This window comes from Vicugna pacos, chromosome 10 (assembly GCF_048564905.1).
Source record: "Vicugna pacos chromosome 10, VicPac4, whole genome shotgun sequence".
Lineage (NCBI taxonomy): Eukaryota > Metazoa > Chordata > Mammalia > Artiodactyla > Camelidae > Vicugna > Vicugna pacos.
In genome coordinates, this window is record NC_132996.1 from 55,586,940 (window position 1) to 55,613,225 (window position 26,286).

The 26,286-nt window shown below is 38.8% G+C and overlaps 1 protein-coding gene across 11 annotated transcripts in view; it reads right to left on the reverse strand.

The window, feature by feature from the left end:
• LRRC4C (leucine rich repeat containing 4C) overlaps positions 1-26,286 on the reverse strand; it is a 1,285,379-nt gene that overhangs the window by 224,796 nt on the left and 1,034,297 nt on the right. For 10 of the 11 annotated variants that reach the window (XM_072969820.1, XM_072969821.1, XM_072969819.1 and 7 more), the window contains one exon: positions 20,145-20,227. The exons of the other annotated variant lie outside the window; for it this stretch is intronic. The gene's annotated coding sequence lies outside the window, so the exon portion shown is untranslated. The remainder of the gene's footprint in view (positions 1-20,144; positions 20,228-26,286) is intronic. 11 annotated transcript variants of the gene reach the window in all.

Sequence of the window (26,286 nt, forward strand, 5' to 3'; positions counted from 1 at the left end):
GTACTCTCTATAAATGAAGTAGAGGAAGCCTATTCCAAATAGATAAGGTTTCTGGTATTGGGGGAATCTAACCAAGGTGGAAAGTGAAACATTTTTGCAACAGCTAGAGAGGAATAATGACAAAGTACAAATCAACAAACCTTCCCAACACTGGACAGCATTTGGAGGAAATAAGTACTGCTCACAAAGTTAGCTTAATCACTTACTTAGCCTTTTCCTCACAAGACACACAGGACCTCCCTTAGTAAAATGCAATCATTTTGGCCAAAGCCTGACATTCTGTGGCAAACAGATAGGCTAGAGCTAATTTATATAGATGGAAAAAGTCAAGCCTTGACGTATGCAGCAGGTTCTGATGAAATTTGAGTATTTTCAGACAAAAGTGTGGCGCTGTGAACACACCACAATTATTTCTTAAAAGAATAATTGTCATCTCTCATTTGACCATGCATGACAACACAGAGAGACTGATCCACACGTGTGCAGCTAGACAGACAGTTCCTGTCCTCACCAAACTGACCAACAACTGGGAATAGGGAGGGAGAAAAACGTGGGAGTTAAGTCCATAATCTCTACAACCAGGAAGCCTGCTTTCAAATCTGTCTTTACTTCTCATCTATGAACATTAGTCAGATCACTTAATCTCTACATGCTTTAGGTAACAATTTTCTTTCTCTCTTTTTTTTTTTTTTGGTAAGGGGAAGGTTTATTCATTTATTCAGTTATTTTAACGAAGGTCCTGGGGATTGAACCCAGGACCCCGTGCATGCTACACATTCACCCTACCACTGAGATATACCCTTGCTTGCCTCAGTTACCTTTATAATGAGGACAATACAAGTAATTAACTGTGTGGTATTTAAACTTGAATTTAATTTATTTTAAGTTTTTAGGACTGTCCTGGAAGGTTGTGGAATATATGTGCTACTGTTACCAACTAACACTCTTACGTAAGAAAAAGAGATACGAACCAGTTAATTATTAGCGATAACCATAAGGATAATTAAGGGTCTGTTTTGTCATTTTACTTCTCACATCTGTTTTCACAAATAAGCTTCATCTGCATGGCTTAAAAGTTTCAAAAAATCAAGATGAGAATAATTCCACATCCACTCATGAAAACCCCATTTGTCAGCCTTTCCAAGGCTGACATGGAGCTGGAGGTCACACCCTCAAGCACAGTGACTTCTTAGAAGGTTTTCAGGTCAAGAATCTGAGTACATGTCTTACAGATCGGATTGCCTGGTGCATTTATACAGAGACACAGAAAGGGGGGGAGCAGAGCAGAGAGTAAATTTGGTTGAATTTTCTTTGGAGCGTGAGAAAACTTGAGAAATTGAGGAGAAATGAACTCTAGCTTCAAAAAACTACAGGAGTTTAAAGACATCTGGTTTTGCCATATTTTTTATATGATTGTTAGTCATGGATTTAAACCACTAAACTCCCAGGGAGATTAAACAGCTTTGCAGCCAGATGCTGTAGCTCAGTGCTTGGCATGTAATGACTTGATGAAGTTACCAACTCTGAAGTGAGCAGGGGAGTTTGCTAGTGTTCTTTAGCACCAAGAGACAAAAAACAGGGACAGTGTGAGCATTTCAATGCCTCTGTGTGTATGTGTCTGTGTGTCTTTGTGTATCTGGGATGGAAGAGTGAAATGTCTTGCAGCCCAGAGTGGTCTGCAATACACAGTGGCTGACAATCCAAAAGTGTAGCTAACAAAAGAGCCACAGGACAAAATTAGGAGATTCTCCAAGGAACAGAACCAATGCATGCCAAGAAAGTTCATGGTCCCCAATGTACACATCATGTTAGTTTGCTAATGACTTTTTCCCCTAAAGTCCAAGTGCCGATAACTACATTATATTCATCAGCAGATCTTCTTTTTAAAAATCATATTTACAAACCCTCCCCGTGTGTCTAATGTTTCATAAATAGCACAGCATCAGAAAGGCCAACGAGAATGTAAGCCAATGAGAAGACAGACAGAAGAACAGAAAAATAGAAGAGGTTGTTCAAATCACAGCTTTGGGCTAAAGTCGATGGGCTCTGAGGCCATGAATGCAGCCTTGACCTGAAAATTCTTAGCAGGATCTCATGACACACAACACTCGCTATCCGAGGCTTCTTACCCTTGCTCTTGTCTGGGTCCCTCGTCAACAGCTACACAGTAGGAAAAAGAGGTAGCTCGCTGTTTGATAATGGTGGTGACACTGGTGTGTGTTACATAGTGTGTATCATTATGAAGAGACCTACTATTGGTGCTTTCTGAGCTGTGGATCACTCATCCCATCAGCACTGGTCCTCCCACTCGCGTCTGGGTCACTTCCTTGCTGCTTAACGTCGGTGTACATTTCTCTGTGGGCCGCGTATCTAATGCTTCTCTTCAACTGTGATACGTGAATAAGTGTTGTTACGTTTGGGGGAGGTGGGTGGAGGGTAAGGAGGTCTACAGAGTTGGATTATTTTCAGATTCATAGTTCATATTTCAGTGGTTTGGATCTAACTTTCTGGCATTTTCTGTATTGGAATATTCTATAGACTAGATGGTGGTTATTATTATTATTATTAATTATTATTACTATTATTTTATTCTGGGAGAAATTCTGATACACACATCCTAAAGGTTCCCAGGGAAAGAATGAATATATTATAAAAAAAGGATCTGAAAGCTTTTTGAGAGAAAAACGAGAGGACACACCATTCTTTAATCATTTTCCCACCCAGGGCAAAACCATCAATGTTTGGAAACATTTTCAGTTATTGCATCTGGGAGGGTGCTGCTGGCATCTAGTGAGTAGAGGCCAGTAATGTTATGAAATACTTTACAATGCACAGAACAGATCCCAAAGCAAAGAATTACCCAGCATAAAACGTCAGTCCCACTGTGGTTGAGAAACTGTGCCTCCATCTAAAGTTAAGAACATCCTATGGAGTAGTTCAGAGTTTCCGAGACATATAAGAAACTCTGCAGATAGCAATAAATGATATTTTTGCCAGTCTGAGTCTGTGAGGTTTTTGAGTTTTATATTCTGGATTTACTTGGTAGGGCACCGAACTTTCATTCTGGACATTCCACTATAAGGCGTAGCAAGTCACATCATATACCAAGAAATGGACTGATGTGCGACAATGGAAAAATTGATGTTTGGATTTTTTTCTGAAAGTGTTTAATGATTGACTTATTTCTCTTGATTAACTTTAGGGGTGATCACAGAAAATTACTACAAATATACTTTAAGTATCTGATCAAAATTTCTCATTTCCATGAACAATTAAATGAGAACATTTTGCCTTGTAGGCATAATAAGGCCATGTGGGGTCATGTCAAAGGTGATTTATTAATATTGACTTGTCTTTTAGAAGAGTTTTTGGGGTATAGATGTTAAATGTATTTCTGTGAGGTAGAATTAGAATTAGTGAAGGGACAAACTTTATAATATTAAAAGTAACCTGTTTCTAGAATTAATTATTGACCACAGACTGGACAGCCTTGCCGAGTAGTGAGTGTCTGGTCAGCTGCACTGTTCAGTGACCATGCTGCGATAGATTTGGTTCAGGCAGCCAAAAATGTCCCTTTCAGTTTGGAGTTAATGATTCTGATTACGTTCCTTAGCTGTGAAAGGACACAAAAGGAAATAGCAGATACACAAACCATGTTTGTGCTGTAACAACTGAGTATCAATCCCCTGGCACAATTGCTTTTTGCAGAATTCAAGGAAGGTCCGATACGGCACTGGGGTTCATAAATACATGGAGTTAGAGATGAAATACGCTTGTGTGTACGTGCCTGTGTGTGCTCCCCATTTCTTACTGACAGATATCTGACAGGTACAAAAGCCTTGATTTATTCAACTATTATAGCTGTTACAGAGGAATTAGACTTCGTACAAATAGCAAGGGAGGCCATATGACTTAAAGTCGTTGTAAAGTGAAAATGACTAACAGTAGAAGCATCCCTAAAAACCAGTCTGAACAGGAGAGGAGATTAAATATATGAAGAACTGTGGTAGCTCAAAAATACATGGAGGTGAGAATGAAAATTATAGGAGATCCTAACACAGACTCTGAGGAGGGACACACCCTACTGGGTCTAAACAATATTTACCCCACCAGTCATTTCGGTCACGATCCAATTACAATACAAAATGTGGAACTATTTTAGTGAAGAACATTGATTAATTAATTTGATTTCATGTAGGCCCAGACAACTATTTTAAATCCAGAAGTTTTCATAAAATGCTTAAAATCCAAGTCTAATTCCTACTGTGTGATATTTACCCCCCAAAATAAGGCAAGCAAATTTGTGTTTGTATTTCTGGTAAATGCATCAAAGTCCGTAGACACTCAAAGTAGAAGGCCCAGAAATTTGAAATTCCTGTTTCCTTTCAAGGCTAAAAGTCTGCCTTTCCACTTCCCACTCTCAGCTTGAAATAACTGGTTAGGAAGATGGGAGAGGATGACAGAACCTGGAGTATTTCTGTATTTCTGTAATTGCTTCTGATACTCCGTTCTCCCTGCGTGGGAATCGATTCATACCTGATGGCTATGAGCACATCATGCTTCATCCTAAACCTTTAGCAGCAACTTGTTCTGTGGAATGAAGGCCACAGAGTGAGATGTTCCTTTAACATGTTTTTATGTGTCAGCTGATATATAAGCAGTTCTCAAATTGTGGTCCAGGCCGGCATCATCCATATCGGCTGTGAACTTAGAAATGCAAATCTGTGGGCTCCACCTCAGCCTTACTGGATTAGAATCGCTGGCTGGCAGGGCTCAGCAATCTGTGTTTTAAAGAACTCTGGATGATTCGGGTGTGTGCTGAAGTCCAGGAACCACTGTTCTGTGCAGATTAACAAGTGGCCTCTCACACCCTGTAGAATTTATGGATTCTAAGAAAAACAGTTGTGAAAACATTCATGTTTCAGTGAAGACTTGTGCAAGACATAAGGGGAAAAGAACACATTTTCTCAGAGCAGGAAAGGCTTCACTGGGGAGGACATGCTTCAATTAAACCTTGAGAGAGTAGAAGTTTTTCAGAAAAAGCAAAATAGGCATCCTAGATTGAGGGAACTGGAATCAGAAAATTAGAATCTATAATAATCATAGATTGTGGTGGAGTCTGGTGGCTGTGGTTCTATAGACTCTGCTTTAGAATCCTTTGCTCTTAGTCTGGTTTTTAGAACTTCATAGTTAAATTTTGATCAGTGTGACGTATAGACTGGGAATAGTTAGGAAACAAAACGGGGGAGCCAGAATCTATAGGAGAGCCGTAAAATATAGTGGTTTAATGCTTGGGTCAGAGGAAGAACTGGGCACAAATATTCATTTTTGTGTACTTGGTTCTTAATACTTGGGACTAATTAATATTTTTGTATCCATAGACAAGTTGCTTCATTTTTATGACTTAGTTTCCTTACCTGTAAGTGGAGATAATGTGACATAGAGTATAAGGCTGTTGCTGGTTGGGATGATTAATTGAGACAACGCATGCAAAACATCTGTCACCCTTCCTGCTCTTTTAATCTGTAAGTTTCTCTACTAATTTTACATCAGAATGAGTATAGCCAATAATAGTATTTGCTACACCCTTCATGGAAAACTTATTGTAATCAATGGGCTCTATAGTACAAAAATATCATTAAAAGATAAAAAAAATCACTGTGAATGGAAAACATGCTGAGAATTTAATGCAAATGAAACCTGTGTTCGCATACGCATACACATGCATAGACTTACACCGCACACACATAATTAGTAATGCCCTTGAAGGGGAAAAAAAAAAAAGATCTTGTCTCTACCTGACACATATTTTACAAACTGATTGACAGCTATTGTGTGTATGTGTGTGTGTGTGTGTGTGTGTGTCTGTGTGTGCACGCACTTAGCTCAGTATCGCAGTAGAAGGGATATTCACATTGTTTCCCTGACAACCATTCAAGCATTGTCTAAGTATCCCATGGCTCTCGACAACTGTATAATACACATTCAATCCCATGGTTAAGAGAATGAACATCCACAAGCCGGAATCAATGGATTAATTTGATCTGAGAGAAGAATTAGTCTCTGCTGGGGAAAGCATTAATCACTTAGTAATGTGCTGGGATAGTTAAAGCTGGTTTTAAAATGAAAAAATAAATTAAAAAGTCTTGGTGATAAGGAAGTAGTAGGAAAAAAAAATCAATGTGGCCAATCTGAGGGGCACAACTGGTTTGGGCAATACAATCATAAATTGGTCATCAATCAGTTGGGCCTGCCTTTAAGTTCTGTTCCATAATCCTGCTGTAGAACACCTGTCACACAGGTAAATTTTAACGCAACAGTACATTTAATGCAAATATAGGGAGATTTCAGCATGCTGAGACTTGCTATCAATTCTCAGCATTTCTTATTTTTGTCAAATAAATATTGTCTCTAGTATTCAAAATTGGCTGGGTAATTTCATGTCATAAGGAGCAGTTTATGAGAGCAGATAAAGAAGATAAGCAAATTTCAGTCTCTGGGGTGTAACCCGATCATCTAGCGCTCACAGAAATATGCTGTATTTGGAGTAGGCTGCTTGCCGTCTCTGAGCTTGGAAACTTGAGTCTGTTCTCATTTGCTGATGACTAAGCCATGTCTCTGCCGTCAATGGTTCTCTGTTGGTGCGATTATCATTATATCATTGGCCAGGCACCATATCGAATCCAGTTTCTCTGTAGAAAGTCAGCCTTTGGGCATCGGGACACAGGCTTCAAAATACATGATTAGAAACGATTCATTGTGATCATGAGCAGCTCCTGATTCTTATGCTAAATTTCAGAGAACAAATTACTGAAGCCCCCACATAAACTACCATAGCATCGAGACACAATGGTTCTCAGCCATTGCGTGTTTTTAGAATTAAGTTGTGTTATATAACAGAGGAATCTCCTAGGAATATCTTTGCTCTGTAGTGTGAATGGAGAGGCAGAGTGGATGGCTCTGGAAACAGGAAATCTTAGGATCAAAATTAGGGGAAGGAAACAAGTAGAAAACAAACTTCACTGGAAGCTTCTTTCTGGTAAACATATTATATATTACCATAGCTGAAATGTACCGGTAATCACTAGAATTATACCTGTTGCTGTCTTTTTCATCTTGTCTTATGAGGCAGTTTAAGTAGTTTTTGCAAGGTCCTGTGCCTAACATAGAGCAGAACCAGGATTCAACCTCCTGGCTGGTGGGTCCAACACTCAAATTGTTCTCACTATTCTGCTCTGTCAGGAAACCATCTGGCAGGAAGTCTCCTAACATGAGATGCTTTATACCTGTTGAAGAAACAGACTTCTGTGCTTGATCTTTTCTTTCAGCTCTTCTATTTTGATCTCTCGAGAGTCAGACCATCTTATTGGTAGATTCTCAATCTCCCTTCCTTCCTTCCTTCCTTTCTTTCTTTCTTTCTTTCTTTCTTTCTTTCTTTCTTTCTTTCTTTCTTTCTTTCTTTCTTTCTTTTCTTTCTTTCTTTCTTTCTTTCTTTCTTTCCTTCCTTCCTTCCTTCCTTCCTTCCTTCCTTCCTTCCTTCCTCCCTTCCTTCCTTCCTTTTCTTTGTAACAAGGGATTGTTTTAATCAAATTAGAAATCCACTCTTGACAGGCTTATTACATTTTTCTATAAACAATTCACTACCTACTAGATTTCCACTGAGCCCCTTTTAATAAAGTCGGGAAATTCCCGAGCAGAAGTAAACCACTAATGGCACAGCCCCCAAAGTTAATAGAATCTTAAAAAAAAAAAAACCTACCTATTGCCACGTTCTTTTGCACATTTGTGTATTACTTTATGTATTAATTAGGTGTATTTCCAAAAATTGGCAGTATACTATAGATAAGTGAGCTTATTTAATTATACCATCTGTCCAACAATACTTCAGTATAAATGCTTATAGCACTACACGCAAAGCTATTCTCAGAGGCAGGGGTGGGTTCCCACAGACACGAGTTTCTAATATACGCTCACGTGGGCATCGGATGCATATCCTTGCCATTTAGTGGTGACGTGTGAAACGTCTTCCTTCTGACTCTGAGAAGGAAATCTAAGAGAACAATGATTCATTCTTTTCACTGAGGGAAAAGTTACTATCTTCAGGAGAACTGTAATCAGTAATCAAACTCCGATTAAAACTGAGAAAACGTCTTCCTCTGTTTAGGGAGTTCCCACTGGAGGTGGCAAGCCCTATCTGTCTAACTCAAGTCACTCTGAACCTATGTCAAGGGGGAGTAAGATTCAGGGACATTTAGAAAATCGAAAAGCTACAGGAGTGAATTATGCCAGGTGGCAGTAAATAAGGATATCCAAATGGTCCCTAAGATGCTCTCAGCATTTCGACGATCTTGCACTTGACAATATCTTGAAAAATCCAGCTGTGTTGGGAGCAGGGAGAATATAAAAGAAACTTCTTGAGCTTGAGAATCAGACTGGCCTGGGTCAAATTCCGGCCCTTCCACTGAACAAGCACTGGACTCTGGCTGATTTCATTAATCCTCACAGGGCTGGTTCTTTATCTGTAACGCAGAGGCAAGAATACCGACCTTACAGGAGTTTTGTGAAGATTAAATGATATAGCTACAAAATGACTTAGTGACTTTGTTCAGTTACATTAGGTCAGCCACCACTCTCATCAGTATTTCTAGTAGGCTGCAAGCTACTATAGGTACTACAAAGGAAATCTGAATTAGCAATTATTTGCAACTATTATCCCTTCCATTATGTATTCCTTTTTTTCATTCCTATTCTCTCTTCTAGTTTTCCTCACTTTTATTTTTATATCTCAGAAGTGACAAAGTCTCAGGATAACACTTTAGGCCCTCTGAACTAAAACTGTAGTATAAAGGCAGTAAACAAATATGTGGTAATAATAGCAAAGTATCTCTTACCAGATGGGGCTTACCAGCTACTCTTAAATTGGAAAGCCCACATACATAATTCTAATGTGGGTTGCTTCCTTGGATTAATCATTCTAGAAAGCCCTTAAGTTCTACTGGAGTTAATTAAACTCTTCTATGTTATCAGGTCCCATATATCTGTGTCTGTTGACTCACTGATTTGATTCAATGTGCAATTAATAATGATGCACTTCATTACCCAGCAATATCTGGAGTATCTTGAATATTGTTATTTGCATCAGTTTTGTTTCAAAATACAACTTTGCATTTGACTGCAAGATGAAATGGAGAGATGGAGAAGCAAAAGCGCATAAACTTGGCCATTTTTAAAATTCTCATTCCCAGCTTTCCTCACTTTTATTTTTGTATCAGTTTAAATGCACTGATCTACAATGCATATGCAATACAACTATGTAATAATACAAAAAAGAAGGAAATTTCTGATCTGGGTTTGAATGTCACCTCAGCTAATAAAATATGCCCATTTCCGGATAAAGTTACTCATGAAAAGAGGTGAAGAATTTAATTCAGATACCCACAGATTTCCTGGGACATTTGTCACTTTCTTCTGGCACTTCCTTGGCAGGAATTATAAAGCAGTGACCTAAGGACAGATGCAGTCATGTGTTCCTTTCATTCTATATCCACAGATACAGAATGATTAAAACAATTTTTTTTTTGTAAAGGGTTCATTCATTTTCCCCTTATGTTGTTTTAATTTCTAACTTCTTATTTACTCCTTTAATAGGGGGCCAGGCCATAGTGATTGCTGTAGACATAGAAGAAAACCTAAAGCCGTCTATTTCCATGAAGGTGACAGCCTCCCCAGGGCTATGATCATATTTGGATCAAAAGGGACCAGGCACGTGTCAGATAAAGGTCTGGGGGAGCAAATCGGCCATGATTTTACTGGCAGCAACAGTAGTAGTTCAAGTTGAACGACTGCATTCTCTCTTTTTACCAAAGTAACTTTGTAAGTGGTTGGTACGATATTTGCATTTGTTGTCCTTTTTGAATGCTGACCTTCAAATCTGCAGTTGGACTGACTTGCTGTTGGCAGCATTTTGTTTTTTAAAGGCTCTTTTGAGGCCAGGTTAATTTCCACCGAGATTTCCTTTCGCCTCAAACATTCCATCTCATTTTACCTCCTGTGCTTGGTGCTCATTACAGCATGATTGACTCAAGGATGAAATATGGCAGCTCATAAAAGTATTTTTTATCCCCTAATAAACCTCCTCAACCCTTGATCTGATTTTATACGTATAATAAAATGTGCATGAAGAAAAGTAGCCTGCAGACGACCTGCTTCTGCCTGAGTGTTGCTGACTTATTTAACCTTCATTTGAAAAGAGAGACTTTCCCCCAATTAGACACATTCCCATGTAGAAAAGTGGGTGCGAGAGGAGGCCCACGTAGGATGAAGTATCAGGCTACTTGTCTCTTGATCCATTGGTAATCCCTTGGGACCTTTCAAAATGTGACACCTCTTTTAAAGAAGAAATTATGTCAAGTTCAATTGCCTTGCTTTTATTGGACTCATGGCGCCCATAAGTACACCATAAAAGTGTTATGGGCTGATGTGGCCAGTCACAAAGGCTATTATTACCTGGGTTAAGAAGCTGGACATTTAGGTTATGCTTGGAGGGACAAAAACTTTGAAGACAGCTCTTCCCAATCGCCCTGCCCCAAACTACAGGCGCCACTCAGAATCACAGGAGACGCTAAACACCTTGTGGAAGAAAGTATTCACCGCGAGCCTGATGCCAGTTACCGGCAATTTTATAATTGAGTGAGACATAGCACAGCGTGAGTACAGGAGCCCAGTCAAGGAACACCCAGGTACCCAATTCCAACGCCTTCGGTCTGCATCTCATTAACATACTGATAGCAGTCTGCTCACTGGGCCAGATGGGCGGTGGGAGGCAACCTTAATTGATCCTAGAGAATCGTGCAAATTGGCCAAATAAATTTAGTGCGCACATTGAATCAGCTGGAGACTGCCACTTGTGCCACCAAGCCTCATTTATGTATTTTTGGCTTTGGGTAAACTCAGAGATTTCCTGAAGTTCAAAGGACAAGACTGCATAAAGTCCAGATTTCAGCCTTTCCCCATTTCTTGAGTGACCAAGGGTTGCTCAACATGTTCATTCATTCTAGTGCTATTGCAGGGTCAAGAGACAAGGAGAGCTGCAGTTTGTTTCTTTGTTTGTTTGTTTGTGTTAATTTTCCTTTGGGTGTACTTTGGGTGCTAATGACTGGATATGAATGAAAGGAGAAAGAAAGAATGGGCCATTAATTGTTTAGTAAATCAAAGGTATGCAGGGGAGAATTTGGAACTGTGGGAGGATTTTTGAAATTCAAGGGAGATAAATCAGACATTCTAGCAGGCACATTAAGCTGGGAGAACTTACAGGGGCCACCAGAAAGCAGAGGGCTAGAGACACTTTAGGGCATGGAGGAAACATACTCTGCCTTTGGGAAGAGAGCAGGGAATCATTCATTCCACACCTCACCCCTCTCCTGCGTTACACTAACATGCTTGGAGTACTGGGGGCGGGTTGGTGATCAAGAACTCATGGAAGCGGGGATTCTTGCCCCATGGATTGAAAGTGTGCATATTATCTCATGTATGCCTCAAAAAATAGTTCTGGATTCCTGTTACCCCCTTTTAAAAATATCCAGAAGCTAATTTACTTGTCCAAGCTTTTACCTTTTAGTAACAGAGACGGGGTTTTTAATCGAGGTGGAGTAATATCTTACCTGAAGCCCAAGGAGTCGGTAATCATCATCATCATGCTACCTCTTCCTTGCTAACCCCCTAAATGGGGACTTCTAAGGACGAGAGGGTAAAATCATCTGATAAAACCTGTCAGACTGGGCCACACTGTTCGGCTCTGTTTCACTGATGCCAACCTCCTAGCATTTCAGCAGAGCCTCGTTCTCAGTGGCTGGGGCACGTGTACAGTTAGGACAAGGACAACTCTCCAAACGAGCAGATAAGCAGGAAGGTTTCTTACAATCAGATGAGAAAAAAGGAATAGGATCTCTTTGCACCGAGAACTGGTAGCTTACAGGGTGTTAGAGACAGAAGTCACCCCCAGTGCAATGTTCTAACTCAGGGTCATTACATTTTGCCGGGATCTAAGGATGCCAAATGACAATTTATAATTGCATCAATGAGCATTTATAATGTATGCCTCTATTTATAGGGAGTTATCACAAGGCTAAAATATCCACTCTGATCTTATAGCTGACATGTTGAAAAATCAAAACACATCAGCTCATGCCATGAATAATCTCTGTTTAAACAGTAGAGCAAATAACCTTTGATTAGTATGGCTGGCATTAATTTAGACATCACACTTCTGTCAGTGTTTAGCTGTACAAGACAGTTACAGAAGCGTCAAGCATGTCTCTTTAAATAAAACAAGGAATTCAGCTAAATCTTGAGTGTTAAACTAAATTAACTGAATCCAAAATAGACTTCTGATCTGTTGATCCCTGGCTCACAAGTTGTTCAAAATATCCTAAACTTGTAATTATCTCTCTAAGGCTAGGGACCCTGGGAGCAGGAAACTTGAGAAATCAGTTGTTTCTTATAACCTAAAATTTATCTAAACTATCTGATGAAAACCCATGGATTAATAGTAGTAACAGCTAATATTTTTAAGCATTTATTGTGCATGATGTGAACGATTAATTATGTCATCTAATCATCACATCTACCTTAGGAAGTAACTTAAATGTCTAATACATAGCTTAAAAAAATAAAACAAAACTAAATTGAGGTTTGGAGAGGAAAAGGAAACTGCAGAAATTTCCACAGCAAGGTAGTGGTTGAGACTCAGAGCTGGGAATCCATGGAGTCTACGAATTAGCTCTTATGTAAAATGAACTTTTGTTGTGCCAGTGGTGAGGACAATGTCACTTTTCCTTATGAGACCCCAGACCTCCTTCGCCCTATATGGAAACGGCCTCCTTGCTTCTTTGGGGAAGTTTGTTCCTTGAGAGCAGGGATTCTGTCTCTCCTCCCAGTATCTCATATCAGCATAATTCCCGGCTCATAGTAACACTCAATCAACAGTTGTTGAGAATGCATGAACAAGTGACAAGCTTTGTTTATTTGTTTCTGAAATTCAGCAGATTGATATTTTTCAAGTTTTATTCCAGTTGCATAGCTGATCTACATAAGAAGGTCTACACTTACACAATAACCCCTATTAGGATAGCTCACTTTTTTTTAATTGAAATATAGTTAATTTACAATGTTGTGTTAGTTTCTGCTGTATAGCATAGTGATTTAGTTTCATATATATATATTATATATATATGTATATATATATATAATATATATATGTATTCCTTTTCATATTCTTTTTCATTATAGGCTGTTACAAGATATTGAATCTAGTTCCTGGTGCTGTACAGTAGGACCCTGTTTCAGAACAGCTCACTGTTATCAAGCACTGCTCTTAGCACTTACACATCCTATCTCATTGAAGCATCGAAACAAAGGTGTACTATACCACCATCACCCCATTCTGAGATAAGGTGAGGGAATTGAGGCAAAGTTCAGCAATTTCTCTAGGATCATGGAGTGAGAAGTTGAAAACACAGTATTTGAACTCAATCCACCTTTTTTTGAGCCTACCTACCCAACTGAAGCACAATATTTCCACTGAAAACCCAAACAACAGTTTACAGACTTTCCCAGTATCATAACCTCCTTGTGTTCACTACGCAAATATTGACAAGTACTGTATCTGAAATCACAAAGTGCATCACCACTTGGTGTGTATTAGCAGGAGTAGAAATAAAATGGTAAATAAATGAAAAAAAATTCCCTAAATGAGTTGAAAACTTACCCACACAAAAACCTGTCCACAAAGGTAATGGCTTTATTCATAAGGGCCAAAAGTGGAAGCAACCAAGATGTCCTTCAGTAGGTGACTGGATAAATAAACGGTACATCTATATAACAGAATACTATCCACTGATAAAAAGGAAGGCTCTATCAAGCTATATAAAGACACAGAAGAACATTAACTGCATACTGCTAAGTGAAAGAAGCCAGCACAGAAAGACTATGTAGTTGGTGATTCCCAAATCTATGACATTCTGGAAAAGATGAAACCATAGAGACAGTAAAAAGATCAGTGGCTGCCAGCAGTTCACGGAAGTGAAGGAGGTGACAAATAGGTGGGGGAGAGAAGAACAGGTGGTGTTTAGGGCAGTGAAACTATTCTGTACGACCTTATAATGGTGGATACACAACATCATACACTTAGTAAAACCCAGAGAACTTATAGCACAAAGAGTAAACTCCAACATAAACTATGAACTTTAGTTAATAATAATGTATCAATATTGGTTCAACAATTATCAGCAATCATAAAAAAGTATCACACTAAGGTGGGATATTAACAATAGGGAAACTCGTGTGTGTGTGTGTGTGTGTGTGTGAGTGTGTGTGTGTGGTAGGGAAGGGAACTTATAGGAACTGTGTCCAATCTACAAAATTTTTTCTGTAAACCTAAAACTGCCCTAAAAAATAAAGTCTATTAAAATTAAAAAAATGTATTAGTTAAAAAAATTAAAGACACAAATCATTCAGGTGATCTAGAACACTCTTGAAGACATGGACCTTTTTGCTTGAAAAGGTTAAAGAATGAGTTTCTAGCAGCTCTCATCATAAGTGCTTAGTTATAATTTTTATTGAAAGTCCACCTTTAAATAGTAAAATAGAAAAAATAAAATGTAGCATCTAGATTTATTGTCCTGAAAAAATATACCAAGAAGGAGCAATCCAAAGTGATTAAAAATACTGTTTGTTGAATACCTACTATGCACCATACTTTACTGGGAGATAAAAATAAATAATAATTTGTCTTCGATACAATTCCAGGACGAGAACAATTTGCTGAGTGCCCACAAATGTTGGGCCGACTGCCCTACGCTTGGGTAGAGGACCAAGGCCTTGATGTTGTCCTGGAGAACCTAGCTTTCAGGAAAGGAAAGGAGGTATCAATAAGTTAGTCCACTGCAGCCACTAGGCAATTGATTAAAATAAAGGCAGGGGTAAAGGGTTGTAACAGAAGAGAACAAAGCTCTCAGAGAGCCTGTAGCCTTATTAGGGAGATGAGACAAAGCCAGGAAAAAGACAATAACACAAAGACAGAATGTAATCCAGGGACAGTCTACACAGCCCTCCACAGTTGCTACACACAACCAGTTCAACTGGGGTTGGGATATTCCATGGTTAAGTGGAAACTTAAGCTTCGTAATTAATACGGGGGTTTTACCACCATCCACACAATAGCCTATGTATGGTGCTTGTCTTGAATGAAGTAATTTCACAACAAGTCATTTTAGATAGATTTAGGCAGCCAATTCAAAAGTGTTTTGCTTTAAAATAACCCAGATTAGAAAAATAGACTTTCTTAAGAGAGACTGAAGATCCATGGGGAAACTGAGAATGAATATTGACAGATTAAGAATGCACTTTACTTTGATTCCATCACAAATCTCTCAGCTCTGGTTCTCTTTTGAATGAATGATTTAACAGACAGAATCTAAGCCAGGCAAAAGAAAACAAACAAACAAACAAACAAAAAACTGCAATAATTCTCTGGAGAAAACGAAGACAACAATGGTAGAGGACAGCAGGGTGTTCAATTTCAAAATAGGTGAACATTGACTCTGAATCTCCAGCGATAACAAACAAGGACCAAAGAGTGACATCACAACCCAAGCGAAAGGAGAACTGCGATGCTGATTAATATGACAGGAAGGAATGGCCCTTTAATGAATTCTACACTGTCCTTGTCAGAAAGAATTGAAATTACATGAGCTCAGAGCTATGCTTTCTGTCCCTCAAACCAAAGATTCCAAAATGAGGGACTTTACGGAATTTGATTAGGGATTCTCCAGGCAAATCATAGGGAAATTAAAATGAAATGTTATTTCTATACAGACATATGACAGTAGGATCTAGATTCACACATGACTCTAGGGAGACAGGAAAGACTGAATCAGAGACCCAGCATGGAATTGTATTGTAAATTGTTTTGCAATAGGTAAGACAAGGAAGTATAGGAAGGGGTGAAGGTACGGCAACACGGAGGGGTTGAGGAGACAAAAATGGATGTGAGAAAATGTTGGTGATCTTCTACAGGAAGGGTTGAGAATATGCATGGAAAAAAGTGAAAGGACAGCGGCAAGGTGGTTCAGGACCCCATTGCTCCAGGCTTCTGGAAGTTTTGAGGACATGACAACCATGGAAGATAAAAATGTTTGAAAACCAAGTCATCCTGCGTCCAGTCAGCTAGAGAAAGAACACAGCTCTTGGATATGGACACAATGAATCTTCCTGGCAGAATGGCCTTTTCCTCCTAAGAGAACAGGGCAGGCCATTGACCTTCAGTTAAGAATTATCTTGAGTGGGCTTGGATGAATGAGTAGCCTGGAGATGGCTAGGAACAGAAGAGCTGGTAAAGTAAGAGATAAAGCCTCCTCCTGAGAGTTGCTCATTCATTTTCCTTCATCAGAGATGCCTTCCTAAACAGTCTGTCAACAGCTGACTTCAGATTCTTGCTCATGCCTTCTTGGACACTCTCAGATAAAACACTCAACTGGACCAACCAACCTACAAGGTCACCCTCTTGACACTGTCTGAATCTAGTCTCACATACCACCCCAAACAACGTACAAGATAGCTCTGTGGTTCACGGCTCATGACCAGGTGACCAGGAAATACACAGCAGGCAGAGACTAGGAGAGACACGGAGAAGAAAAACGAGGGGAAAGTGGGGGAGGCAGAGGGAAGAGATGGTTTATTACATTTTGGCACTCTTTTGTGCTCCCAAATGGGTTTTACTATTACTGAAAGTCAGAGGAGTATGCACATTATATGAAACCGTAATTAGGGAAATGTAGTTTTGTACTCTGTCTGTTTCCTTTTTAAAAAAGATATCTCCCATCTACTGTGCTGGTCTCAATGGTAATCTTGAGCCTTTACCAATTATCTAACTCTTGGAGTTTTATTATTATTTTTTCTCATCCACTTTTGGAGATCTATACTGGTATGACATAAATAGATAAAATTCACAATTATCTTTAAAGAAAGCAACTTCATAGTTTTCATCAGTGATATGTTCTAAGGCCTAAAATGTGTATAGTCAGGGAATCCTTCTTTTATTTATTCATTTTTTTCAGACACCTTATACTCCAAGAGAGACCTCTTCTGCACAGATATTTGGCGATTAACCTTTGGCATTGCTTATTTGAAATGACCAGTGTGAGCGTATCAGTAACCCTTGGGCCCCGACTGTGTGAAATCCTGTGTTACAGAGGACTGCTGGGCCATTCAGTTTCTTCATAGTATCTCCTAGGTAAAAAGGTCCTGTACCTCACGCTTTTCTTCACGTATCTTACTTTTTCTAACTAGATGGTATAAAGGAGAATTGAAGTTCAATATAAAAAAAAAATGAATACATACCCAGTCTAGCATTGTAGAGAAAGCAAGATTAGTAACCAAAGGCCTGTCTGGGGTTTCAAAAGTTCACATAGGTGTGTATAAGCCTGAAGATACAGCTTAACTTTGCTGTTTTTGAAAAATCGGATTCCAACATTTTTGCTTGAAGTTTTCAATTGCTTAAAAATTATTTGATGTGCTTATTAAAATACAGATTTCTGGGACCTATACCCAAATATTTCATCTATTTGTTCTTAGACAGAACCCAGAAATGTGGGTCCCACCTCATGTTCTGGTGGAAGCAGCTCTTTGTTGGCACATCATCTACAGGGTTGACCTGAGACACAGCAAAGTCTGGGTAGGAGTTGCCCATCTTATAGCATAAGAATTGTTTTTGGTTCTACTCTGATTCTTTTTTCCTTATTGATTAATATCCTTCAGAGATCTTAGTTTTGAAATCCCTGGATGACTGAGCATATCCATGTTATAATTTTCTTCTCTGTTCTCTTTATTTGACCACTAGAGAATTGTAACACTTCTGTTCCTCTGGTACATATGACCCTTCTATTTGTATGCTTACCATAGAGATTTGCTTATGTCTCTCCAACTACCCTTATTCTGCCTTCAGGGCATTCTTTTAATTCCTCAAACTAAAAAAGTTGGGATGTAAGAGGAATTAGAAAAAGTTTTAAATATAAGAAGGTACAGATTTAAACAAAATATTAGAGAAAGTATAGACTATTTAATGGAGAAGCACACTAGTGAAAATGGGCATCTAATTTTTTATGACAGCTTGGTGATATGGATTAGGTGTTTATCCTTTTCTTTTAGGTAATAAAAAAGAAGTAAGGTGAATGAAGAAAAAAATCTGTGACATGATTTTGTCAGTAAATCTTTCGTTTGCCTTTTGGCACAATTTTAAGGATCTGCGTGCAAACTCATTCCACTGACCTCAAGATCATTTATGATTTGCTGAAGATGTAAAAATAAAAAGGAAATGTAAGGCTCTCTAGAGGGCATTCTACTTGAGTTATACTGCATATGAGTGTTCTGTATTATACAAGTATTAATAAGAAGCAGAATTTTTTTTTCTTGTTTTGAGACATGAACCATGCATAGAATCAACACAAATACATTAGGGAAAAATGTAACCTGAGCTTTAATGTACTGTAAATTGAAAATATACTTTAAACCTGAAAGACATCTAAAACTTGCTAGAATTTTATTGGGCTTGCTATTTAGATTAAACTCAATTCCATGTCCCATAAGATTCAGATATCCTGTGATTTATAATATGGATTTAAATAATCAGGATGATTTATCATCCCCTACCCAAACTCTGGAAACGTATCAAACAGATATAATTTAAAAAGAGGTTTTTATCTTCTAATCTCAGTGTGACAGAGAGTGTTCATAATGTTTTGATGATGAGGTGGAGGAAAATTTTAACTTCAAAAAATGAATTCAGGAAATAGTGTAATTAAGCAAAACATATGGGGTGATATAATATTACTGGCAGTCATCCTAGACATCAATTTCGAAGTTAACTGAAAGTGAAGAAAGTGAAAGAGCTTTGCTGTGACAAGAAAGAAAAAAAAAAACTTTTGAAGAACTTATACACATGAAATTTACAGCTCTGAGTAATGGAACCCTCAGTACCTACATCATCATCTCTCCATGGTTACCAAACAAAAATTAAAATTAAAACCTCCTTTGTCTCTTTTTTTGTCCAAGGATAAACGTTGATAAGCTGGAAGGGCAGGAAGTAGTGGGTGAATAAAAGGCATGTTGCAGACAGGGAAACTTCTTTCATGAGGACGCAGCACTGGGAGAAGCTCCTGAACTGATGTCGAGGGAAGCAAAATTGTGTCTACTTGGACCACTGTCCCAAGAACATCTGCCAGCAGCAGGCTGAGAATGAGAAGCATGTGGTCAGGATGGTGAAAAGTGTAGCAGCCTAATATGTCAGATAATTCGCAAAGGATATTTAAGAATTAAAATGAAAAATAAAATTTAAATACCAGTGTGGGCAAGGTTGTAGGAAAATAAGCACTTCCAAATAGTTCTGGTGAAAAAATGATCTAACTTTTCTGGAAGGCAATTTTGTAATTTGTATCGAGATAACTTATGACACTGTAATGCTCCCTTTGGAAAATATAACGATGCAATAATTAAGATGTATGTGTTTTGTAATTGTAAGGATGAGTATCAAAAGAATGCTTATAATATGGAAAAGACAGAAATAGCCTACATTTCCCCAAAGATGGTATTTTGGAATAATTGTGGTACTTTTATGCAATTATAGACTATGGAGAGATTATAATGATATCGCTGAAGTTTATTTTTTACTTAGAAAGAAAAGTATGATACCTTGATTACTTGAGATAAAAGGTGGTGGAGCAATCTAAAGAGTAAGATATAATTTTGAATAAAAGAGAGAAAAATACTGTGAATGGGGAAGTAGGTCAGAAGAGTATAAGCCAATCCATGAATTGCTACCTTTATAGGACACATCAGAAACTGAAAAATATCCTGTGTATTTATTTGAATGGTATCTATTTTACCAACTGGAATATAAGCTCCATGAGTTGAGGACTATGGGTGCCTGGGTCACCGATGTACTCCAGCGTCTGGTACGGTACATACTCAGAGCTCAATAAACCTTTATTGGTCTTGTTTTATGTAAAATGTGAACAAATGCTCACTAAACCTCTGTTGAACATGTGAGTAAACCTAGCAATGTTGTATCTAATAATAATGGAAACTTGTACCTGGAACTTTGGTTATTTCTGTTTTCTTATTTCTCACGGCTACTATCCTCTGATGTGTTTCCTTTAATGATGTATTACACGTCCTGAAGAGAAAAACATCACCAGTTGAGCCACAGACCAGCTATGGATGCTAAACAAAGCTTAAATATGCAGTCAAGACTCAGATGAAGGGGGATGAAGAGCACCCGAGGACCTGGTTCTAGACACCACACTATTAAAATCGAAGTTAACACACAAGTAGCATGAAAACAAGGAGAGGGCGTCTCTACAAATGGCCCACTAATCAGTCATCTCAACAAATCAGCAGTAAAGTCATCATCATTGTTGTCAATGGTTGTGAATATATCATTTCTAAGCCAATTTCCTGAAGACATCAAAGCTACTTCTGAACACTGACTCTTACAGATAACCCTCCAAGTAATTAGTGGTGGAAAAAGCTATGTCCTTTATTGAAATAATATCCTAAGGAACACGATTTCTGAACTAGAACCAAACTCTAAGACAGATCAGTGTGTAATTAAGTGCAAGAGCCAGGATGGGAGGCGGACTAGCCGAAACAACCAACAGATTACAGTAGACGTTACAGTGGTAATGTCATGTGCCAATGGCTTTCTCTGTCAACCAAGTTTTCACTTGTAATGAAAGTGAAATGGAACCACCACAAGCCGTCATGTCCCATGAGTGGTAGCTAGAGGAACCGGGGCAGTTTAGCCTTTAAGACCACAAGAAAACACCAAAAAGAAGGGGCATTTTATCACTTCAAGTACACAGCACACCAACCTATGGAAGACATTTTAGATTTTCAAAACATATGTGTACAAAGGATAAAATTAAGACCAATGGTGGAGATTCTAAGAAAACTGCCTAAAGTTCATTTCAAGGCATACTTTCTAAGGCTGCAGATAATCCTCAGATGCACTGTATCCAATTTCCCCGCAATTCACAGAGAACAGACAGATACAGACGTGTCTTCCTCAGCAGGCTGAAAGGAAGCCCTCAAGAGGAAAAGTCTGATTTTCTGATGACCTTGTGATTTCCTCAGACCACAGCAGAGTGCCTGGCACGCTGTAAGCCCACACCAATTACCCCAGGTGTGGGCAGAGGTTCCCCCATCACTGGGTTGTTGCTGCACTGTACATTGCAACACTATGCAGTGACAAGAGTTCAAGAATCAAATTAGAAGTTCCATTATCTTTAAATATTTCACCAAATTCTCCAAATAGTTGTTTTCCTCCACCTTTGTGTTCCCAGAATTATTTTTAAATTGCATTTAAAGTATGCATATGTGTGCATGCACACATGCACATAGCTGTATACAGCAATGATTAGATTTACTACAGTTTATCTGGCTGTGCTATTTCACAGGTCAAAATCCTTCCATATGTCACTACTTACTGGATAAAATCCAATTTTACAGCCATCTGGATGTGTTCTCTGCCTACCTTTCCATTATTACCTCTTCCTGCCCCTCCCCAACACCGATGAACCTCTAGATACTCTGACAAAATGACGAACACTTCTTGCCATCACACTTTTACTGGTGTTGTTTTAACTGCAAGGAGTCATCATTGCTTTCCCAGTTTCTCTGGCTAACTCCTAGGTCTTGGGTTGGACATCCCCTCCTTCTAAAATCTTCATTGATTTCAACATCTGGATTAGGATCTCAGATAGCATCCTATACTTCCCTTGTCCCACACGAGAGGGGCTCAGATTTCCAAATTTTCTTTCTCCCTTTACAAACTATAAATTCCAGGTGGAAAAGTATCACGTCTATCTTTTCTTTAATTGAATACATTTAGCATGTAACATTGTGTAAGTTTAAGGTGTACAGCACATTACTCTAATACATCTGTATACTGTAATGTGATTTTCCGCATAGCGATATTTATCACAATGTATATTACAGTACAATATTATTGTCTATGTTCACTGTACTGCACATTAGATCTCTATGACTTATTTACTACTTATTACAAGTTTGTACCTCCAAACACCATCAGTCTTATCACGCTCTCAAATCCCCTGGTAACCACCATTTTACTTTGTTTTTCACAGGTTTAACTTTTTTAGATTCTACATATAAAGTGATGTCATACAGTACTTGTCTTTCTCTGACTTATCTCACTTAGCATAATGCACTCAAAGTCCATCCATGTTGTTGCAAATGGGAGGATTAATTTTGTTTTAAACATTATATCTCCATTGCTTAGTTAGTACAGAGTGTCTGCACATAGCAACTGCTCAATAAATATTTGTTAAATGAAAGAATAATTGTTGGCTGTTTGCAAGGCATGAATCAATAAGTTCCCAGAAGTCTGAGTCTATATTTCCTCTGTCAAACTCATGCTCTAGCACAGAAAGCAACCCACATGGTGGGAAGGATTAAATTCAATTATTTTAAAAAATTGTTTTTCCTGATGTATTTCTTACACCCTGGCATCAGTATGTAGTCAATCTCTTTCTCCCTCCCTCTCTCTTTTTTTTCCTGTGCACGCACACGCGAGCACACACACACACACACACACCAGATTAAGCGCTTATCTTACCACAAACATCTGTGTTTGCTTGGAGAACGCAGAACAGACAGGGCATTCACCTGAAATGTTATCCTGATGAAGCAGTCTGTCATCCTGTGTCTACTCTGCACTCACTAATAGTTATGCAGGATGTGGTCCATGGAACCATGTGGTTTATTTTGGCTATCACTTATCCTTTGAGTACCTTTGGTAATTGGCTGTGTTGACAGAAGCAGCCAACACTTCATATTAGAGGTTCCAGTGGGTGCGTCATGTGTTGATTGCTTTCTCTGTCAATTCATTCTGGTTGCCCAGTAATGAAACTGAAATGAAACTATCACAAATCAGTGGCTCATCAAATCTAAAGCGAGACGGACAGCCCCTCTCTTCTGACTGAGGAATATTCCACGAGGGTGTTCTTTCCCCTCTCTAGCCCAACGCAGGTGCACATTTTCTGGCAGGAAAGGGAAACCTAATGCGATGAATATGAAGACTGCATGTATAAATTCGTAATCTGATAATTCATAAGGAACTACAGCCAGAGCTGTTGTGTGTGTGTGTTTCTTGTTGGATTTGGTACCTGCATCACTCTCTATGAAATGAAATGAAATACTACATTTCTTTTGAAATAAATATCAATACCTCTTGCAGCCTTCAGACAAAGAGGAGAGGGACTGAAAACATGGGAAAATGGGTAGGGAGGTTTAAAGTGAAGGAAATTCAGTTAACTGAACCATAGATGCTGGAGTTTCAGATAAACATTTGAGAAGAGAACATTGAATAGAAATAGAGGTCAGAGGTCTCCTCTCTCGCCCAGCATTGAAGGAGTCTTTCATTTCCAGGATCCCAATGGCAAACTGGGTTTCACTATGTGTTTACAGTATGCCTTTTTCTGGTCTCTATTTGATGATGTAATAAAAGTTAGTGTCATATTATGCTCTGATTATTTGAAAAATATTTATTTTAGATGTTTCAATAATAAGTTCATATTTTTGTAGGGTACTTGGTACTTTTTGTTTTCAAAACAAATTTTTGACCCTTATAACTACCCTGTAAAGTTGGCCAGGCAGACATGTTTTATTCCCATTTGAGAGGAGGAAACTGAGGCTTAACAACTACAGAGTTTACTAATGACAAAATGGAACTAGAATCCATAGCTCTTGACCCAGTTCAATACTCCAGCCATTAACTTTCTAGAAGACACAACATCTAGAGATAGTATAAGGATTCACTTAGACAGTTATTAAACAAGGAACACAAAGTCTTCTTCACTTTATCAAAACAGATAACAAAAAATTTGTTCATTTATATCAATCTTCCCCCAAACAACAGTCAATCCAAGACCATCCCAAATGAGCCAGAGAGCTGATGTACATACAAGGGGGAAAGGAAAGAACTAACACTTTTTGGAGAGTCTCTTATGGACTGAGTCCAGCATCAGGCGCGTCAAAGACAGTGAGTAGCTTGTCCTAATGGTTGGTAGAAGGTAGATATGTAATAATGAGGCCAGTTGCACCACACATTACCTCCAGTCTGCTTACAATGGCCTTAGCAGAAACTATTCTTGCAACTTCTTGTGTACGATAGGTAATCAAATGACTCCAGTCCAGGCTGATTTTTGGGATGAAGTTGAACCTAAGTGTGAGTTGTGATTTGTATGGTCTTCTCACCATATGACTTGACTCAATATGCTTATGTTTTCTGGGTGTTATTTTCCTCCTATACAACTAGTGATTTGAGTAAAATTATTTATGTTGTTTATTCTAGCTCTAAAATCACATTATATGGTTTCATAGAGTTCCTTGACATGTGGTACACAGTACAAGCTGAGTGGTTCTGGTAAGAAGTGTTTCCACAACAGTGGATATCATAATTAGGCAGGAATTAAAGTGCCAACTTTAGACAAATCAAGTTGGCTAGTCAAAGATTTATCATTGGAGTTACTAAACAGGTCACAAATAGAACCTAGAAAATAATCTAGGTTCCCCAAGACGTGATGAACAGTAAAGAACACATTTTAAAATTATCATGCATCTATTTTTTTAAATGAAAAGTAATACAGAATAAGAGCCTTTATTTGCTGACTAATGCTGACACACTTGTTTCCATAAACAAATCAACCTTAACATAAGGACAATGTGGCCTCTCACCATTGGACAGATGGTGCCAAATTGTGGAATCACAGGTCAACAGAACAGAAAAATCCAGTAGGACAAAGACTTTAGCTACTTCAGTCCTTTTCTCATCCTCTATTTGAAAGAAATCAGATCTGACAGTCTAAGCTTCAAAATGGCCTTCTGTTTACACTATCAGAAACAAAACACTAATCAGCGTGTGTCATAAACATTAGAGAGGGAAAGGACATTGGGGCCAATCAAGCTTATTCTCCAGGGATGCAGAAAGCCAAGTCCAAAGAGGTGAAGTGATGTTCAGAATTATGCAGAACTGGCAGGGGAGGGTATAGCTTAGCGGTAGACTGTGTGCTTAGCGTGCACAAGGTCCTGAGTTCAATCCCCAGTACCTCCATTAAAATAAATAAATAAACCTACCTCCCCCCCAAAAAAACACAGAAGTGGTTCCCAGAAATAAACTCCACCCTCCGAACCTCCAAAATTCAACTCCAGTGAAATTTTTCCCCTGCACTGTGTGTACAGTTTTCTGTATCAGGTCCACAGATTCTTGCGGTGATAGCCCTCAGATTTCCACAGCTGCCTCCCACAGTGCCTGGGTGTGGGCCCGTGCCTTGTGTTGCTCAATGAGACCAAAGCATACAGGACCACAGCAGAGACTTCAAAAGTGCTCAGGCATAGCGTCCTTTCCCTTCCTTGTGCTCTTGGAATCTGTTGGCACCAAGCTAATTGGCCAAGATGCTCTTGTCACATCACTTCACCTCCAGAATCCTAGTTGACCCACAGGTGGCTTAAGATGCATGAGTTCAGCTAAAATGAGCAGTATTCAGCTTAGTTGAGTCTTGCCCAGTTGAGTCACACAATCAAAGCTAAATACAGAGCTGTCATTTTAAGCTATTAGGTTTTATGGTGTTCTTTAAAACAGTGCAAAACCTATGGATAACAAGCAGTGAATGGCGCCATCTGACCAGTCACCAAACCAGACATTTTGACTTCTCAGTCTCCCTCATGATTACCCTTCATATTAAACGATGCATCCAGCCCCGCAATTCAGTCTCAGAAATGACTCATTCTGACTCATAAATGAACTGCTCCTTTCCTCATAATTCCTCTGCCTCTGTCCTAGCCCATGATGCCATTATCCCTTGCCTGAATACTTTTTTCGTTGCACAGCCTCCCATCCAGTAGTCCTGTCTCCATCCCTGTGAGCCTCCAACTCATCTTCCTCTATACAGTCAAGTTCTACAATCTAGGTCTAAAAATAATATCCCCATGTTCAAAATTTTCAATGGCCTTCTGTTATTCTTAAAATACAATCCAGACTTCATACCACAGTGAGGTAAATATCCTCCTGATTTTCTTTTTAGTACAGAGTCTTTCTTTCAGATTTTACGTTAGCAGGCATTTGGTTGTTGCAAACGGAGGGACTGTTTTCCACGGTGCTTATGTGATCAAGTTCTCAACAACGGAACCTATACACTTTTACGTCAGTTCCTT